Source organism: Protopterus annectens, chromosome 1.part1 (assembly GCF_019279795.1).
Source record: "Protopterus annectens isolate FY-2018-M chromosome 1.part1, PAN1.0, whole genome shotgun sequence".
NCBI lineage: Eukaryota > Metazoa > Chordata > Ceratodontiformes > Protopteridae > Protopterus > Protopterus annectens.
This window is the reverse complement of record NC_056726.1, coordinates 1,889,702,846-1,889,722,352: the sequence shown is the minus strand read 5'-3', so window position 1 is coordinate 1,889,722,352 and position 19,507 is coordinate 1,889,702,846.

Below are 19,507 nucleotides of genomic sequence, written 5' to 3'. Positions count from 1 at the left end.
TAAGCCTAGCCAATTATCCCTTGTGAGACTCAAACCGTGCACCTTGTGTTTGTAAGGCAAACACCTTAACCATTAGGCTACCCTCCCAACCCTGGACATGTCCTGTCCTGTGTAGTATTCCCACCTACTGTCTGTAAAGCTGTAGCCCACACACCTCTGTAGTGTCCCTCCCACAGGCAAGGAAAAGGGGCAAGACCCACATGAAGGATATAAGTGACTGGCTGCAGACAGTTGATGTGTAAACATCACCCTCCCTGTCTCCCCATAGGTACACATGTGCATGCAGATCACCTGCCGCCCTACCCTCATGATCACAAAGCAGATCTGTAATGCCCTCTTAAAGGCAACACATAGAGGTCTCCATAAGCCTAATACCATTGCTGGCTGCATCCTACATGAACACAGGCATGGCTTCTCAGACACATTCTGCAGTCTAGTCTACCACAGTCTGAGCACTGGTGTCATCCCAGCTGCACAGAGGATAGACAGAAAGTAGATAGAAAATGGATATGCATTAGCATGAATGTTCTGACGGATAGAAGTCTGAAACTGAAATGTATGCCATTATTACATGACAACAGTCCTCAATGGCATGGCCAAAAAACACAATACTCTCCATTTAATATAATAATATGATATTAATATCCAATAGGAGATACATAAAAATATAGAGCTATAATCCCCAGAACAGGATAGTGGTGTGCTCAGAGTCCCAGCTTTGCATGCAGGACTGCATAGTTTCAGTACTACGATGGGCAGGCAATCCAATTTTAAATGGAAAAGCAGTGTTAAATGTAATATTTTAATAGTGAAATATATGGTAAATGCTTTTTGTCAGTCAGGGTACTGTAGTTGGTCTAACATGGAAGTGTGAGCGCATATAACATGTAAAGCTACCCATGTATGCACAAGTGTCCCATACAGTATAGTCACACCCCTTGCTACTGTAATGATAGCACATGCAGGCATGTTATGTAAAGGAAATCATATACACTTACTAAATGAAGTCATTACTCTGCTATTTCCTAAGAATGGAATGTAAGCAATGGTTACAAATGCTCAGCTATGCTTAACAGGTTTAAGCATGGCTCAAACATGAATGGTAAGCAGCAGGTAACTCAGATAAGCAGATTTGCACACTGGTAAGCTTCGCTAAGTGAAGCCTACATGGCTTAAGTGCCTATTAGTTTAACCCTGTGTTGGCATCACTTACTGTATTGCAAACCCATGCAAACCCACTTAAAACTGCTTAAAAGTGCTTAATCACTCTGTCTCCATCAGCCTCTGTTATGCCCAGCAACAAAATAAACAGCCCTTGCACATCTTGAACCCCCAAGGCCCTGTACACCATAGTCACAGCAATTTACCACTTTGCCATCTTAGCTGTAGGATTTTAGGATGTTTTTTCAAACATATCATGCAGTACAGTCAGTTTACCTTACGAAATTGACACTGTGAAATCAGTAATGATTGATATTTACAAAAATATATAGGAATAAAACATATATATATATATATATATATATATATATATATATATATATATATATATATATATATACATACAGAGAGAGAGAGAGAGCACTAGATATGTTTGGAGATATATATGTATAACAGTATATACATATATTAGATAAAGAGGTGTATAAACATATATATATATATATATGTGTGTGTGTGTGTGTGTGTGTGTGTGTGTGTGTGTGTGTGTGTGTGTGTGTGTGTGTGTGTGTGCATATTGTTACAATTTTACTATAACATGCAGCACTGTCATACCTTAGAACACCTTACTACAAGGTGTCTGGACCAAGCCAGGCAAAGTGGGGGGGGGGTCAGGGTATGGTAATAGGGACACATTGGAAATAATTGGGTAGATAAACTGCATAAATTGCTCCAGTAACACTGTCTGCCCTAACATATTTTGAATGCAATATCAGACGTCTGAGAAATCCATTGCCTGTCATTATGTAGTGAGCACATTTCACACACCATCCCCCTAAATTGTCAGCAATACACACCTGTCATGGGGACCAGACCAACTATATGAGGCAGACAGCTGTATGTCCTATGAACACCTAGAGGGTTGAGACCTATGAGCACAGCTATGTAACATTAGGGAAACTACACTGAGCTGACAAGCATGTCACTAAGTATAATCCAAAATACAGTCAAGACAATACATCACTACCCAAAAGCAGTTTTGGGGAATTACATATGCATTATCTATGACAGCATGCACTACAGAGATGGAACTGTGCTGACAAACAGACACTGCTGTGAAAGTGCATACACACAAAAAATTGCACTACAGTCACAGCTGCATACCGGTATGTCTACCAAATACAACAGTATAACGGTTGTGTGGACAGATATATCCTCAGTGAGTGTCATACAATTCCCCTACATATACTGTGCCAGGTCACAGTGTAGCCGGAATTCTGGGGTGGTACGGGACATGTCTCAAAATGAATATACAAACATATACTGCTGAGAGACCACCCATAACACATGTGACAACAATCTCTTGAATTCCCCATATGTCTGGCCTTTGGGTTAGGGTTGCAAGATGGATGCCTTTCCTTACACAGAGAAACATCCAGGGCAGGACAATCATTGCCAAAAACTACATCAAGTCCTCAAAAGCATGTTGGAAAATGTTTCATGGTCTGATGAGACCAAAGTTGAACCTCAGGACCACAATTCCAAAAGGTATGTTTGGCCCAAAGCAACACTTTGTATCACCAAAAGAACACCATCCCCCCAGTGAAGCATGGTGGTGGCAGTATCATGCTTTGGGGTTGCTTTTCTTCAGCTGGAAATGGGGCTTTAGTCAAGGTGGAGGTAATTATGAACAGTTTTAAATACCAATCAATTTTGTCCCAAAACAGTCAGTTGTCTGATAGAAAGCTGAAGATGAAGATGGATTTTACCTGTCAACATGATAATGACCCCAAGCATACATCCAAATCAACAAAAGAATGACTTCACCATATAAAAATTACAGTTTGGGAATGTCCTAGCCAGAGCCCAGGCCTAAATCCAATAGGAAATCTGTGGGTTGACCTGAACAGGGCTGTGCACAACAGATGCCCTTGCAAGTTGACAGAATTGGAGCTCTGTTGCAAGGAAGAGTGGGCAACTATTGCCAAGTAAAGATGTGCCATGCTGATAGATATGCTGCTGACCCAAGAAGACTCAATGCTGTAATTATTTCTGTAGGTGCTTCAACAAAGTATCAGTTTAAGGGTGTGCACACTCATGCAATCATCTTATTGTACTTATATTAATTTGCATGTTTTCTCCTCACAAATTGTTATGTTTTTCAATTGAATTGTACAGGCTGTAGTTCACACTAAAGGTGGGAATTGTTTTGAAATGAGTTACTGTGGTGTTGTGTTTGGACAGCACAAAGACCAGGCATTGTAACAGGGGCATGTACACTTTATATATCCACTGTAGCTGTATGGACTCAGCAAAATCTGACTTGTAAAACCCACCTCGACCAAGGTAGAGTAATCCGCTTTTGTGGACAGCAGCAATACACAAACCAAATAATAGGTTGCTATATTGGTTGTACAAGGCCACATAGGTGCAGGCAACAATTTGGAAGCATGTCCACCCCTATCTGAACAAGCATATAAGGTCACAGGTGAATCACTGTAAGGCTAACTATGAGTAGAAATCAGACACATCTACACCACCAAGGCCAATCACAAGGCTGTCTCCACATATGTCAGTCTCAGAGGCAAAAACATAATTCACCCTCTACTGGTGGTCAATCTTACCTCATGCACACATGCTATGCCTATAGGCAACCTGCATCAGACAGATTAGGTGGTAACATCACCCACCTGTCCACCCCATCTGTATAGGTGGATGTGCACATCAACCCCACCCCTCCCCTCATCAACAGTGAGCAGGTACATATTGCCTACTGAAAGGCAACAACACTAAGTCTCCTTAGGGCCTGATAACATCCCTGTCTGCATCCTACATGAACTCAGGCATGTGCTCCCAGCTCCATCGCACACTGTAGTCAAACACAGCCTGCGGCACCATTTACACCCCATCCACATGGAAGATGACCACTGGCAACCCTCTACACAGAAATGAATGAGGAATAGAGGATTATGCGGTTAACTGTCCCTCATTGGGGGGAATATAACACATCAGGGACAGGAGTGCAATGTAAGCTGATACTATGCTGATAGTTTACAGGGATGTAGTGTGATTGTGAGTGGTGGCTACAAATATCCACTGTTGATGTGCAATTTCTGTCCATACTGTTGCCAACTATATAAGGTCCTGTGATGTGTTTTCCTGTTTATGTTTTCCAGGTGAAATGCAGTATGCGAGGCATCTGCCTTTCACAGAGGCAGAGACAACTCTGATTATCGCAACTATCATTGATAACCATGGTATAATGTTTGACTGTACACAACATCTGCAGGAGAGGACCGTCCTGTGAAATGTCCTCATCCACAGGGTAAATTATGTCAGCCTGCATGCCTGAACATATGAGCAGGTGCAGCATTGTGCAACTGACCTTAAAGGGATGCTGCCTTAGCCAGGGACCGCACAGCCACAGTTGGAGGCCCAGCCATGCAGCCCCCACTGACAACCACTGAGCAGCTCATCGCCAACCTTGGGGCACCCATCCCAGTACAACATAGGATACAGACACCACATGCAGGAGGTGGGTGGCACCCAGACAATGGATAAGGAGTGTGCAGGTAAGGCCACAGTGGATATTACAAGACAAGTGTAACAGACATACTTGTATCTCTAAAGTATCTACATGCATGTGTCAGGTCAGATTGCAGTTGTGGATGGGGTATTCTAATGCACAGGAGTGCACATCTATGGTGAAGGACAGCAAATTGTGTAGTATTGGGGGTTGTATTGTAAATATACAGACATGCTGTAGCCATCCTGTACCAATGCCACATGTGAGTGTGCTGGCAATACCTCTCTCCCACAATTACCTAGGTCCCTCGAGTCTGGATGTAGGCCAGAAGCCTGAAGCTGGTGAGTATGGAATTGTTCTGTTTTGGTTTGCCAATACCCCAGGCATGTGAAGGGCATGCAATTTACCATGCACACAACTGTCAGTCATAGCCGTATTGCTTTATGTGCATGTCCACGTGTGGTGGGGTTAACTGCATTGCATCACAGTGGTCAACACAGGGGGCTATCTGAAGATAATGTAATATTCCTGTAGCATACCTCACAAATTATCAGTGCAAGAATTCTGGACAGAGACCAGCAAAATGGGAGACAGTTGGCCTAAGGTAGGGATGTGTGAAACATTACTCTTATACAGTGGATATGAAAAGTGTACACACCACTGTTAAGATGCCAGGTGTTTGTGATATATAGAAATTGAGACCACAATATGTCAGTCCACACCTTTTCCAACCTTTAATGTGACCCACAGCATGAACAATTCACTTGTAAAACCAACCAATCTTTTGGGCACCATATACGGACTATAAAAACCTTACAATAAGATGAATGCATATGTGTGCACACCCTTCTGATAATATTTTATTGTAGCAGCTTGTGATTTAGTGACAGCATTCAGTCTGCTTGGGTACACACCTGCCATCAAGTAAAGGCACTCTGAGTGACAACAAACAGCTGTCTGCTGTCCAAGTAGGATATTCATGACATTTACTCAGTTGCCTGCAACACCAACAGTTATGGCTTGCAGACAGGTTATAAAGCAGCAAAGGGATCTCATATTTGAAAGGTATCACTCAGGAGTAGGGTACAACAACATTACATACATCATTGCATACACCAAGGAACACACTGAAGACAGTCATCCAAAAGTGGATTGGATATGGGACAACAGTGCTGTTGAAAATAACCTGACGTCCCTCCAAAACAGATGAAAATGTCCAAACCTGGTCAGGGAGGCTGCCAGGAGACAAACAGAAACACTGATGGTGTTGCAGGAATCTCTTGCAATTACTGGTGTTGTGTACTACATGTGAGAATGATCTCCCATATTCTGCATAAGTCTGACCTATGGAGTAGGGTCAGAAGATGGAAGCATTTCACAACAGCAAAAAGCATCCAGGGGTGGATACAACTTGCAATACAGCACAGCAAGTCTCCCAAAGGCAGGTGTGAAACTGTGTTATGGTGTAATGAGAATATGGATTGACCTCACAGCCACAATATCAAAAGGTACATGTGGTGCACAAGCGACTCCTCTCTTCACCTGAAGACTACCATCCCCATGGTGAATCATTCTGGGTGGCATTGGCCTGCTGTGGGGATGCAGTTCTAAAGCCAGAACTGGGCCTGTAGTCATGGTGGTAAGAATTCTAAACATGTCAATATAACACTCACATCTGACCCACATCCACCAGGCACCTGCAAGAATGCTGACAGTGGGGAGGGGTATCAACCTTCAACATAACAAAGACCTAAAGTATACATCCAAAGCTACCTATGCATGGCTCCACAGGAACACACCTATGGTTATTGATTGGCCCAGCCAGAGCCTAAACCTAAACCCAATAGCAAAATCCCTGTGTGACCTGATGATGGCTGTGCACATGAGCTGCCACTGCAATCTGAGCAAGTTGGGGGAACTTTGAAAGGAAGAGTGGTCAAATAATGCCAAGTTAAGATGTGCCATGCTGATAGATATCTTCCCAAGAAGAGTGAATGCTGTAAGTCATTTACAAGATGCTTCAGCAAAGTATCATTTTAAGGGTGTGCACACTTATGCAACCACCAGATTGTACATATTTCATTCATTAGATTTTACACTTACATTTGTTTATTTATCAATTGGATTGCACAGGTCATATGTCACATGAAAGGTGGGTAATATATTGGAATGCATTATTGTGGTCTCATCTTATATATTTCATAAATTGATAAATTTTACCATCAAAAGAGAGGGATAGCAATGGGCTCTCCTTGTGGATCGAGCTTTGCAAATTTGATCATGAGTTTTTGGGAGAAAGAATATGTACTCGTGGAAACAGAGCTTACTTCTAAAATAAAATTTTATACTAGGTACCTGGACAATATTTTCATCCTATTGGAAGGAGATATCGAACAAGCAGTGCAACGTATTGAATATTTTAATTCGACCACCCAATTCCTTGAATTCACGTTTAATTATGATGCGAAAGAAATAGCATACCTTGATGTTCTTCTTACAAAGAACTTGAGTTTTGAAAGGTTTGAATCAAAAATTTTTAGAAAGTCTTCTTATTCTAACACTTTTTTACATTTCACCAGTTATCATCCTATATATCAAAAGAAATCAGTGGTGAAAAGTCAGGCTGTTAGAGCAGCAAGAATGATTAGTAATATCGAAGACTTCTTGGATGAATGTAGGAATTTAAAAGATATGTTCCTTAACAGAGCCTACCCACATGAATTCATAGACAATATATTGGAGGAGGTTAAAACGAAGAGAAATAATGTTTTTTATAAACAACTACTAGTGAAAGATATCACTTCTAACACCACCCCCACTACAAGCCCTGTTTCGGTTTTATTACATCCGATGGATGAGAGGGATCCATCTTTACCTTTTGAATATAGCCTTACCCTCACTTATTGTTCCAATTTTACTTCATTAAAGAATATTTTTTAAACAATTGGAGCATTTTAAAGGAAAATAAGGATGTAATATCTAGGGTAGGTACCTCGCCAAAAATTACAGTTAGGCATGACATGAACTTTAAACAACTTTTAGATGGCATTAATATTAGACCTAACTTTATTCATGGCCAAAAGAAAATGACTACTTGTGGTAATTGCCCCTATTGTAAGCTAATAATTATAGGAAATTCCATCAATATACAAGAACTTGTGCTAAAAAGTAAATTTAAAACTAATTGCAACTCTAAGATGGTTGTGTATGTGGCCAAGTGTCAGTTATGCCCATGTTTTTATGTGGGAAAAAACATTTGACGGCTTAGGGATAGGATATACGAGCATACCTATAACATTAGGAAAGGATCCCTTGATAATGCCCTGGCTAGGCATGTTTCTGAATTTCCTACACATAATTTTAAATTTTGGATAGTAGATCAATTGGCACCGAACATTAGAGGTGGCCCTATTGAATTGCAGTTAGATCGCCTGGAACTATTATGGCAAATTAAATTGTTTTCCTATTGTCTGCCTGGCCTAAACGATGTTACTTCAATTATGCCTATTCTAAAACTATGTAGTTTAATTAGGTAGTCAAGTTTTGAATGTTATGGGACTTAAACTGCCATTTCTTATTCTTCATGAGTATTTAAACATTTTTAACATGGTTACCTATTTTTATTTTATGAGATTAATATATACATAGAAGTGTTCATTAGATTAGGTAATATTTTAATATAATTGAATATATATGTTAATTCTGTAGAATTTAAAGTATATAATTTATTATAGGATTATTTATTGATAATATTAATAATAATAATAATAATAATAATAATAATAATAATAATAATAATAATAATATTTTTTCATGCACAATGTGTCCTCTATATATATATATATAAATATATTGGAAGGCTTTTAATATTCCTATTTTATATGGAATAATAACGCTCAGGGAGAGTTTATTATTATTGTTACTATAGTGATTTTAGTCTTTCTATCACCTGAATCTTTCAATGTTTATGATATATTAAAACCTAGAGGTATATATGTAATTTTTTTTTAATTCTTCTGTTTTAAAATGTGATGATTGTGATGCTACACCTTTTAGTCTGAATTGAGCAAGGGGCGTAATATCAGCTGACCTTGAGAAGGTTATATTAATGTTGTGTTTTCACTTGCTTGGTTCTCTGAAGAAGTTCATACATAGTGCGTACGGAAAGCGCTTAAGTTTTACTTAAAGTTGGTCAATAAATATCTTCCTACGGACTTTCTGGGCTGCCTTTTTATGTTAACAGGGTTGTTTACAGTTATCATATCCACTGTAAGCTTAGAAGGTTGGGGGTGTAACAGGAATTGGGTGACCACACATTTACTGCTGGCTTGGAGGTCTTAAACTTAAATGTATGTCATTAATCAGTGATGTCACTCCTCAGATCATCCCAGTTATGTATCAGACAAACACAGGGGTTATGAGGAACAGAGCAAACATATGAGCCAGACATCTACACATTCTGTGAGGATCTGTACAGTTGTGAGGTATGTTCTATTGTAGTTGCCACTGTGCTATACAGGTGAACAGCAATGATGTGTACATCGGTGCAGTCTGTGCTGGGGAAGGTAAATCACCTATTACACTATTCACGTATCCCAGAGCTCTATATTGTTAGCTACATGTAGTAAAACTGGCTGCAGTGCATGATGTTGAGGGCTGTGTGTCATGCATGTCACCATTTGGGTAATGTGAGCTCTGTGTAACAGATTTGTGCCACCTCACCTGTAAGTGTGTGCATGTGTGTGTGTGCATGCATATGTGTACCAGCCATCCTTAAAGTGCAGGTATTAATGTACATATGTTGTCTTCCCCTCACAGGTGGCAATGGGGTTCAGGGTCTCTCCCACTTAGAAACTGATTTTATTGTCTCTGCAGACTCTAACAATGATGATAGGAATACTGAGGTACAGGTGGAGTTGTCAGGGGCTGAATCTGTCCCATTGGTTGGCATCCCACTCTTGTCCACACCATCCCTGCACACAGTGACAATGCCACACATACCCCATCACCAGTGGCCACAGATGATGAACAGTTGGCAGGTGGTGGCATGGAACAGGCTAGTGTGGTGACTATGGCAGGTGTGAGTATAGATGCTGTCCATAGCCAGAGTGCAGGTGAGATCCCACACAGGCAGATGGACAGGGGTGCTCACAGGAGGGATGATGCTCATCAAGCTGCTGTTGCAAGTGCCACAGCAGGTGTAACCAGATGCATGTTTTGGGCTGTCATGGATGCATGTAGTGAATGCCACACCAGACAAATGCTCAGGGTGGTGGATGCAACTCTTCCTGATTTACATGGTGACATACATGACCTTGTTGAGGCCACACATCACAATACTGAGGTTATGAACAGCTGGTGGGGTGAGACCTTGGCAATCCTTGACTGTGGCATGTCTGTGCTACAGCATGTGGTGGCAGATGGGCATCAGCCACATGGATGTAGTTCAGCACCAACAACAGCTGACAGTCTACAGGGCCATACACCTTCACACTCCTGTAGTGGCAGTGACACCAGCACTATTGAAAGGGGGGTTGCTGTCCACATCACACCGGAGCAGGCCATGGACATGTGGTCCTGGCTGGTCCAGTCAGGGGCATGGATCCAACAGACAGCAGTTATCATCAGGAAGCAGTACTGCATCTGACCTTGTGCCTGGTGGTGTCACTGATACCCCTGGCAAGACCGGTTTCCATGTCCATGGCCAGAGACAGTGAATTGGACACCATGCCATGTACAGTCAACAGCTGTCCAACATGCCCCTGTATAGGGTAACCAAATGGCATGACTGTGTGCATACATACACACACACATCTGTATCACAGGCAAGTCACCTACACACACACACACACACACACACACACACACACACACACACACACACACACACACACACACACACATACACACACAAAACAACTCTGCACAGCCCATTTAATGGAAACCCCTTCAAACACATACACATGATGTCAACCATATGGCCCAGCCTAGGCCTCTGGCAGACTCACACTACACCTTGTGCATATGATGATACCTTTGCCACATTCCTACCATCCATAACATCGATGCAGGGACATGCTAATATGGGTCTGATGCACAGGGTGAATATAGTGCAATGTAGCTATGTAATACTGTGTAAGGTTCTGTCTTCTTGCATTTGTTATGGGTACACATACAGGTGTATGTACCTTATTAGCCAGGCTGAATTCACTGTTAGTACCACTGACTGAATGTAGTCTTACATGCTGCATTCTGTTTCTGTTCCAGGTGTCTGTGTGTCTGCAGGCTGTGGCCCTGCAGACATTCCCAAGAGGGAGTATGGCAGAGTGGGAATACACCAACCATGTAAAAGGCAGCTTTATATGTACATTTACCAGGTGTGTATGCATGCAACAGTGTGTGAGAGACACTGTTGTCAGACAGTGTGACCTTGCATGCATAGCCCTTATCACAGACAGGTAGCCTTCAGACATGTCAGCTCAGTGTTGTGTAGTACCACAGACTCATGCATACAGAACAGGCTACTGCAGTACTGTCAGCAGGCCCCTCACAAGCATAGCCATTGCATTAACTGCAACAGATTCACTTGTCAACACCTGTTGGCCCTGCCATTTCTTTCCCATACACTCAACCCTGAGGCAGTTCATGAGGGCATGTATGATACTGTCTATGACAGGATTGTGGTATGTATTCCTGAGTTCACTGGATGGAATAGGGAGACAAAATGGTATACCCATTGCAAACACACAGTAAGAACTGACAAAGAGGATGTGCATACACTAACACAAACACAGTTGGCAATAGACAGATTAGTAAACCTACATTTCCACTTTGATGTACTGTAGTATGACATACACATGGCATGCCCCAAATAGATTATAAGCATGGGACATACACTACCTCTTTCAACATATAATGTTGTGAATGCCTTCATCAATGGTGAGATAACCCACCAGAAATAGTATGTGGAGTCATGTATTGCTCATACAAGCCTGGACAAGGGATAGTGTAGCAGACATTGTATCAGCATGATGTTTCAGTCAGATATGATACCTGATGCTGGCATGTGTGTCGCTACACTCACTTTGGCTGACTTTGCAACAATATCACATTCATGGGCATTGTTATGGGACACAGACCACATAAAGGTTGCACACATCTGGATATTCCATACACATAGGTACAGAGGACTGGTATGGCCTACACAATGGTTTAACATGCTGCATGTGAGGAAGATGCTGTTAGGACACAATGCAAAGTAATGCCATCAGGAGGTGGTAAACAGGCATGGATAGTACACACATCAAAATGGTATCAGCCAAACAGAATATGATCTTCATCCAAACACACACACACACACACACACACACACACACACACACACACACACACACACACACACACTTGCCAGTATTGGGATTAGAACCTCTACCTATTTAGTTATTATTACTATAATGTTACAAACTTATCAGACACACCACAGAGCTTACTAAATTCCACCTACTCCCAAGGTACGTCTGAGGTTAATGACATCAGCAGACCTAATAAAGTAGGGTGATGGAAGTTATAGGGTGGTACACAAATCAAAATGATATAACCCACACAGTATATGATTCACACACATACACACACACACACACACACACACACACACACACACACACACACATTTACTTGCCAGTATTGAGATTACAACCCCTGCCTACCTAGTTATTTTTGCTATAGTGAGACACAGTTAACAGATGCACCATGGGCTTACATAATTTCACCTAGTCCCAAGATATTTCTAAGGTGAATGACATCAGTAGGCCTAGTAAAGTAGGGTGATGGGAAGTTTACAGGGTGATACACAACTCAAAATGGTATACCCCTACATTATATGATTTTCTCACAACACACACACACACACACACACACACACACACACACACACACACACACACACACACACACACACACACACAGTTGTCAGTATTGAGATCAGAACCCCTACCTATATAGTTATTTCTGCTATAGTGTTATGCAGTTATCAGATGCACCATGGAGCTTACATAATTTCACTTAGTCCCAAGGCACTTCTAAGATAAATGACATCAACAGGCCTAGTAAAGTAGGGTGATGAAAAGTTTACAGGGTGGTACTCAAATCAAAATGATATAACCCACACAGTATATGATTCTCTCACACACACACACACACACACACACACACACACACACACACACACACACACACACACACACACACAGACACACACACACACACACACACACACACACACACACACACACACACACACACACACACACACACACACACACACACCACAAACAATTACTTGCCAGTATAGTGTTATGCAGTTATCACATTATCACATGTGCTACAGAACTTACTGGGTTGACAATTGGGAAAAGGTGCTGATAACTGCACAGCTGAGGTAAACTATTACAGGTACCAGAAAGTCTGACTTCAGTTTTTCCCTTGGATGTTGCTAGTTCTTTCTCTCTTGCACTTCAAATAGCCTAATAGCTTTGCACTTCAACAGGTTTTTGTATCAATTATTCTAGCACACATGAGAGCCTTCAGCATTAGTTGTTCATCACAGAATTAGCTCCAGTACTTAGTAGTTATGACCACCCCTCCTGGCATGATTAAAGTGCAGTTCCCTGTCCTCTTACCCATTAACCTGGTGCACTTTGGCAGTCTGAGGCACTGTTGCAACTGCCTCATGCACAGGCAGCCCTCTCCTCTAAACTCCCAACACTCAGACTTGTGAGAGATACACCTATATAAGTGAATTGGAAAATATGCAGGACTAGCTGGTCAAGAGGAGAAGGATCAACACCTGCACCACACCACATGGAACATATACTCTTCCAGACCACCCACTATCACAGCTCTGACATACAAGCAAAAACCACACATCCAACTTCACAGAGGCACTCAATAGACATTTACCAAAACAGCAGAGACCACCAAGACAGACACCCACTTGACTACCACAACACAGCACAAACCACAGGACACATATCTCACCTACACAGTGTCGCCCTCAACCTAAGCCCCTAAGGCTAACCTCCTTGCTATATACAGTAATCTTAGGTGACTCAATAGTGAGGCACATAGATGTCCCAATCACTAGGCTGAATATGGAGAAGGTAACAGTCAGCTGTCTATGAGGTGCCAGAATCCATCACATAACACACCCAGTCAGGTCACTCCACAACAACTATGAATATCAGTCTGTCATTGTCCATGTGCATGTGTGAATGACCTGAGACACACCTCCCTGGACTACATGAAAAGAGACATTGTCAGGCACTCAGATTATGTGGGTGAGGCAGGTATGATAGTAGCCCTGAACAGTATACTACTGTCACCCAGAATGATACCACAGTACAAACAACAAATTAATCAACTTCAACAATTGACTTAAGTGTCTGGAGTCATTCTCAGGGGATTCAGTATCTGTCTGCTTGGCTTGACATGATTGGCAAACTGCGATGGCTTGCCAGAGATGGCCTGCATCTGTCACCCCTGGGTTTCCAGGTCCTGGCTAAGTGTCTTGCCACCCCTATAGTGCCTTTTTAGGTGATGTTACAAATCAAATTACCACTGTAACAGTTATACATAAATGCAATCTGAGGGTCATGCTGCTCAACACTAGACATTTACATCTCGAGATGCAGTCACTCAAAGCACTCCTCAAATTAGAGAACACTGTGCTCTAATGGAGACCTGGATTACACCAGCAGATGGCATCCCTGCACTACCGGACTATAACTCATTCCACACCTGCCAGCCTCAAAACATGGACCACAGCTCCAAAGGCAGTGGTGTCTCCATATTCATACAGGATATGCATGCCTCCAGACTAGTATCCCAGCACAATGCATCTGAGATACTTCAGATACAACTGACATTGGGTAATAGTGCAATCCAGGTCATAGCCTGCTATAGGTCCCCATCCGTGTCCCTAGACTCTCAATTCACATTCTTCAACACCCTGGAATTTATCAAGGTCTAACCCAACACTCTCATACTAGGAGACTTTAACTATCCCTCCATTAACTAGGAAAGATACTCAAACACCAATACACTGGCCCCATGCTTCCTGGAATTCATCAGTTCCAATGGCCTGGACCAGCTCATTCTGACACCCAGTAGAGGAAGCAACATCCTTGACATGTGTTGATTACTAACATGAAACAGCCATACAAAACTCAGAAGAAAAAAGCAAAGATTCTGAAGAAGTCTTGTGGCGAATGCCTGATGAAAGCGCTAAATATATTAAATAGTCTTGTGGTTTGCACACTGGTGGCTTTGTTTGATTACTAACATATGGGACTGTTGCTTGACAACAGTAGTCGATGCCTACCTGGTCAGATCCAACATAGAGTAATCACCATGGAAATCCACATCTCACCCACACCTCCCACAAAGGTAACCACTATGAAAAACTTCTCCAAAGCTGACTTTGGACTCCTAAAAACAGAGGTGGATGACTTCACAGCAACCATGCCAATGAAAAATACCTGCAGGACTACCAAATCATACGCAGATGAACTGTACAGAGCTTACTGAGCTGACAACTGGCCAAAAGTGCCAATAAAAGGAATGACATCAGCAGGACTGATAAAGTGGGCCACTGGGAAGTGTTGTTGGTGGGAATGGCCTAAAACTGTTTCACCTACAAACACACACTCCCACACTCTCACACAGTTACCAGTATTGAGATTAGAACCCCTACCAATCTAGTTATTTGTACTATAATCTTATGCAGTTATTGCGTGTGCTATAGAGCTTATAGGGGTGATTGCTGCCCAATGGTACTTTTAAGGTGAGTGAAAGCAAGTGATCTTGTGAAGTGGGGCAATTTGAAGTGTACTGAGTGTGAAGAGTCTCCTAATACTTAGACCTACAGACACACACACACACACACACACACACACACACACACACACACACACACACACACACACACACACACACACACAACACACACACACACACACACACACACACACACACACACACACACACACACACATAAAAACACACACACAAGCAGGTGATTTGATATTATAAACCCAACCTCAGTACTGTTACACAATGAGGCTCACCTTTTATGATGGCACATGCAACTGTTTGCAACTGGTATGCCACTGTCCACAGCAGGACATCACTCTATGCCATTCAGGGTATCCATGTGTGTGATTTACTCTGTCTGTCTCCCCCCTGTGTCTCTCTCTCTATTACTTGTCTGTCTCTCAGTTCCACACATCTGTGTGTGTGTATGTTTGACATATGTTATCTGTTGCCTATATATATATATATATATATATATATATATATATATATATATATATATATATACATATATATATATATATATATATATATATATATATATATATATATATGTGTGTGTGTGTGTGTGTGTCTCAAGTAACAAGAGGGTAATCCTGTCTGATGTGTGCGTGTGGGGACAGTTGAGGTGCACATAGCTGTCTGTATGCACAGACATATATATACACAAGGCAGACATATATTCCGATGTTGGTTCCAACATGTTCTGTGGTTCTCTAATTGTAGGAGCATGCCCAGTGTGACCTTCTATAGTTAGAGATGGACTTCATTCCAGAGATAGGTGTACTCCAGTCCAGTGTTTTGTGTGCTACATCCATACCTCTCAGGAGTACACAGGACTTTCTTCAGGGTACTTGTTTTGTTTAGCAGACATTTTCTGACATATCTGTAGTCTGAAACTGCAATGTATTGTGCCATTACCTAATGCAAGACATCCTCAGATCATCACAGTGCTTTACCAGAGGAATACTTGTATGATGCATAGACAAATATTATGAGGGCAGCTATGTAAATTCTTGCCCAACAAGGCAATTTGTGAGGTGTGGCTACAGCCAGTTTAGTAATGGCATGGCTGTGTAAACAGTCCAGCAACCTGGTGATATACTGGCTTGTGTGTTATCTTTCTAACCTGAGAAGTCATATCCTTGTGTGGGCATACCTCTCACCTGTGCATTTTTTGGCAGGTAGTCCAGGTGTTTGGCTAGTTTTTTCATCCTTTCTACACAAACTTGTGCTTTTTTGGCAAGTTAGTGATGTTACAAAATAATGACAGACATTACTGTTTCAGACTACATAACCTTCAGACAATTCCCACTACTGCAAACCCCTCACCCTATCAACTTTCTCAGTATGTAAGGGTAATATTTACAACGCATGCCTCTCATTGTGCCTTTGCTCCACTTTTATTTCTGCCTTTGTCCAGGCATCTTACTGTCAGAGGTTGGGAGTTATGGGTGTGGGTACAAAGTGCATTCAACTGTGCAGGCATGTCCATTATATGTAAAATCAAACATAAGTAAAAAGGTTTATTGAGAATGACCACTGGCAACAATACCAAAAAGCAGTTATATTCACAAAAGGCTTGGCACCTCTGCTACACAGCCTTCAAGAAGTCCATTATGTGTATAGTATATTCCACATTGCACTGTGACTTCCAGGTATGTCAGTGGCAGAACAGTAGGTGTTACTGACATGCATAACAGTTGGCATTGAAGTTATCTGCACATGGCCCTGTCAAAGACAACACTGTACCTAGGCACTACAAGACAACAGCCAGGAGAACTTGCTGGCCAGATCCTGACAGTATTGACTACACATACTCATAGCTCATTGACTCCCACATATTGTGGATAGGCAACATGTTTTCAAGTGTATTGGTACAGACTTGCCAATGTGTGCTCTGCTGTTATTTCCCTGCAAACATACATGTTACTGCATTTGTGTGGGTATATTGGGGGTGCACACTTGTCAACTGTACACATTTCCACAGACTGTGCTGATATTTGCTTTACATTTTGGTTCCATTTACCATACTATTGTGCCCTGTCTTGGGGACTAGAGGCATATCAGTAAAGTGCACAGGTCAAATTGTAATGGCATACATTTGAGTTTCATACTTCTTACCTTTCATAGCCTTACTGCAACTGCGAGTCCTGCTATGCTATCACTGTGTGAATCTGTAGGTGGATAATTCAACATTGCCACTGTTTGTTTGCCTCTACCAGACATTTTTCTCTGGTGTTCTACAGCTGACTTGCTGTGTGAGTGTGGGGGTGGGTATGGGACCCCCACACTAACATCCATGCCTGTGACCTATGACCCCCCAGGTAGTTGTCCCCACACATATACTGCAGTGGGATTTGCCACCTTGAGTACTACTGCATAGTGTGTGGAGGCCAGTTTTTGACAGACATTTCCTGATGTCGACATAGCTGTCACTTGTGTGCTTCTATTCCAGTAGGCCACCCCATTTCCTTGCATGCATGCATCATTACCATAAATATGCTAGTAAAACATACTACTCCTTCATTTATTGTTAAGAAGACTGACTTACCTTGTGCCTGCAGCAGTTGAGAGGATGGTGCTTGAGGGCCACCTATGTTGGATGCACACAGTACACTGTCTATACATGGTAAGTTACAGGTAATGTGATGTGTGTGTCATCCATTTTACAGTGTGTGCAAGTCAGAGAGAGGTGTCTGTCCCTGGGGTCTCTACAGTGTCAGTGTGTGTAGTATGCATTGCCTCCTTGCCAAGGCCAGGGTGTACTGGGCATGTCTCCATCTGCCTACAGGAGCAGGCTCAGGGGCCTCCTTCTGTGAGTCCCTCTTTGCCTGTGGACAACTAGGCAATGGTGGGGGGGGGGGGTTGTGTGGCGTTTCTCCGTGCTGTTCCTGCTGCAGCTGTTTCCACACTATCATATTGTGTAGCATGACACATACTTTGAGCATGTATGCACATGTGACTGGAGAGTACTGCAAAGCTCCACCGGATATGTCAAGGCAGTGGAACCATGACTTGTGCATCCCACACACACACACACACACTCTATAATGATCCTGGTTTGTGCATGTGCCTCATTATTGCATTTTTGAGTGTGTGTGTGTGTGTGTGTGTGTGTGTGTGTGTGTGTGTGTGTGTGTGTGTGTGGATTTCTGATGGGTGTTATCATCCACAGCACCAGTGCATAACCAGCATCCCCCACCAGATGGCCATGCAGGATGTCCCCACTGGCAAATGCCTGGTACAGCTGTGATGAATGCCAGATGTGGGAGTCATGATAGTGTCCAGGACCGCCAGCGCACACATTTGTGATAATGCCCTGGCATTGCACACAAACTGGCAGTTGATGGAGGGGAAGCCCTTGAGGTTTATGTAGACCCTACCCTGTTCACCAGGTGGTGTTTTGATATGAATGTGCATGCAGTCCATGGCACCCAGTATTTCCGGGTATTCTGCTACATAGTGGAAGAGATGCATATTGCTGGTCCTCTCTTCATGGGTGTCGTCGAAGTAAATGTGCTCACCGGCATATGATAGCATGATATCCAGGAACTGGTGGAGTACTCTGGATGCAGATGCCTGTGAGATCCCTATGATGTTCCCAGTAGGTCTTTGGAAAGTACCTTTAGCTAGGATTCTTAAGGCTACACATACATTGGTATCCACTGGGATGGGTTCCCCTCTGTTGGTTTTAGGTCTGAGTTGAGGCCAGCACAGCAAAATGATTTGCTGAAGGATGTCTCTATCTACTCTGTAGCACTCTACTATCTCCAGATCATGTAGCCCCTGATAGGTAGCCCTGGGTCTGAACACTCTTCTCTTCCTTCTCGGTCTATGGCGGTTGTCAGCATTATCCTCCTTTCTGTCGCCAACCTCTAGCTCATACTGATGGATCAAAGCAATGTTAGACCCTAACATTTTTCCAGTTAAAATTCCCCCATATGTATA